Raw genomic sequence first — 2332 nt, 5'->3', positions numbered from 1 at the left:
ATCCTCTGAGGGACCATTCCCAAGAGGACAGCAAAATACTGAAAAAATTAACTGACTCAAAAATTGTATTGAGAGATCAAGAGAGTTAGTCACAGCTTAGAATAATTTCCAGAATAAATAACACTAGCTAGATTAGTAGTTCTGATATTTCCTTGGATTTGTCATAGCACTCTGTGTGAACCAAAGGGACTACAAACTGATGCCCCTTTGAACAGAGTGATTTTAAAATAATAGATTCTCCAGTGCACCAACTGTGTTTTCAAGTATAATTCTGGTATTTGTACCTAGCAATACAGAAGGAAAAGCAGCAAGGAGAAAGTATCAAGTATATAGGACATAAAATGATTTGGCAGCCCTAGAATTCCCAATGTGAGTCTTTTTCATCAGGAAAATCACAATCTGGCTCAGTCCAGGGTAACACTGGAGGCAGTGATACTGACGGCTTGTTATAAGCAGGAGGCAACAGTGAAAGTATTGAATCCTGGCTATCTTCTTTCATCTGTTTGAAGAAAACATGGGACAATAAACTGCTTGCTGATGGCCTTTTCTCTGGATCTTGTTGCAAACACAGCAGTAAAAAGCTAAAGAAGGCAGGAGAGAAGGTTTTTAAGGATGGTGTGTGTAATCGGTCACTATTTACTGTGTGAGTTCCACTGGAGATAAGCACACTTGCTCCAATCCCAGAGTCTACACCTGACCGAGAATCTTTCATTTTGGATTCTGATTGAGGGAAAATACTGATATCCAATGGTATAAGGGGGAACTCTCAGTTTCTGTAACAGCATCTGAGTTCTCTTCATATCCTGGAAAGGCACCTACCTACTGGCTAATTCACATGTTGTAATCCCAACACTGTAAATATCTGACTTCACATTATACCCATGTAAATCCTGTCTCAGTAGTTCTGGACTCAGCCATGGCTGCACTGATGTGCTGAACTGTGGGAAATCATACACAGCCCTATGCCTCTGTCCATGCTTAACCAAACTATGCAGATGAGACAGGCCAGAGAGGGTCACTAGGCCATCATCAGAAATGAGGATATGGCTGGCTTTACTACTCCTATGAATACAGCCATATTGGTGCAGATAGTTCAGTCCTCTCACTGCTCCAAAGAGAATGTTTCTTATTAAAGTTGTACCCATTCCTTCAGAAAAATAGGCCCTCAAGAGTTGACTTGCTGAACCATAGGCCATAAATGGAGATATAACTCAAAGCCAGCTGTCAACACTGAAAACTGTCCAATAAGTTGTAATATTGGGATGCCAGAAAAAGTGGGATAGAATCATGGCTTTCTGTAAAACTTTCAGACGTTCTTCATTGCAGTTTTCCAGATTTGTAACTTTTATAGTTACCAGTGCTCCTGCAGGAGTATGCCATGCAAGATGGACAGAAGTCAAGTTGTCAAATCCTCTTCCTATTTCTACTTGGAGCTCATAGTGAGAAACGTTGATGGAACATACTACTTCACTGGCTCTAGTGGATGGATGTGACCAGGAAAGGGTTGGCTCATCGACCAAGCATTGATGGATGCTGGTTTCAGACTTGTTTTTTGGGTTTGAGTGATTCAATTTGTGTTCTTGAAGTGCAGAAACAATCCAAAGGAGACACCAAATCGCTTTAATTCACAGAAAGTGACAAAAATCCAAATATTCCAAAGAAGGCTTTTGTTTCATCTTCCTTTCAAGATGCAGATACATCACACCTAGCGGCGACCACGGCCAGCGACTCCCTTCAGGCTGCCAGTGATGTGGACCTGGGTGGGTGCCAGAGCCCGGATCGTGGAGGGGCAAGGCAAGTGCTCTAGGCCCGCTCCTGGCATGGGGTGCTGGAGGGTGGCAAGGCCTCGACAGGGGCTATGGGCTTGGAACTCTAAACATAGTATTCTTATGGAGCCAACTGGAGTATCTGGTCAACTGTGAGAGCTTTGGGAACATGCCTCTCGCCTCAAGAAACCTCCAGAGCAGATTGGAACCATCCACTGGGTAAATTCTAGAAAATCTATCTCTGCCTGAGACTGGAGTAGGAGGATGTGGGGTAGAGAGGAAGGCAGGGAAGGGGTGTAGGATCGATTCCATGGGTGCATCTTTACTTGTTAGGTCATGCATATTTTCAAACTTGGAAGAACTATATGAAAAGCAACTAGAGAAACTATGTGGTCAAGGGCAGATTATTTTTCCAGGCCTCACCTTCCTTTTTTTCCTTGGTTCCAATGATTTAGACTCTGCCTTTGAGCCTCAGTGCTGTTAACTTTTGAATGAGTAACTTGAGGCCTTCCTGAAAGACTACAATTAAAAACCCATATTACACAATCAGTAAGAACCCCCAGCTC

At 43.0% G+C, this 2332-nt stretch overlaps 1 pseudogene; it reads right to left on the bottom strand.

The window, feature by feature from the left end:
- Positions 1–355: 355 nt before the first annotated feature.
- Positions 356–1618, bottom strand: LOC111551455 (annotated as a pseudogene).
- Positions 1619–2332: the final 714 nt, after the last annotated feature.

The sequence above is a fragment of the Piliocolobus tephrosceles genome, unplaced genomic scaffold, assembly GCF_002776525.5.
Source record: "Piliocolobus tephrosceles isolate RC106 unplaced genomic scaffold, ASM277652v3 unscaffolded_40200, whole genome shotgun sequence".
Taxonomy (NCBI): Eukaryota; Metazoa; Chordata; class Mammalia; order Primates; family Cercopithecidae; genus Piliocolobus; species Piliocolobus tephrosceles.
Note: the sequence above shows the minus strand (reverse complement) of the source record. Positions and strands in the feature narration are given on the sequence as shown.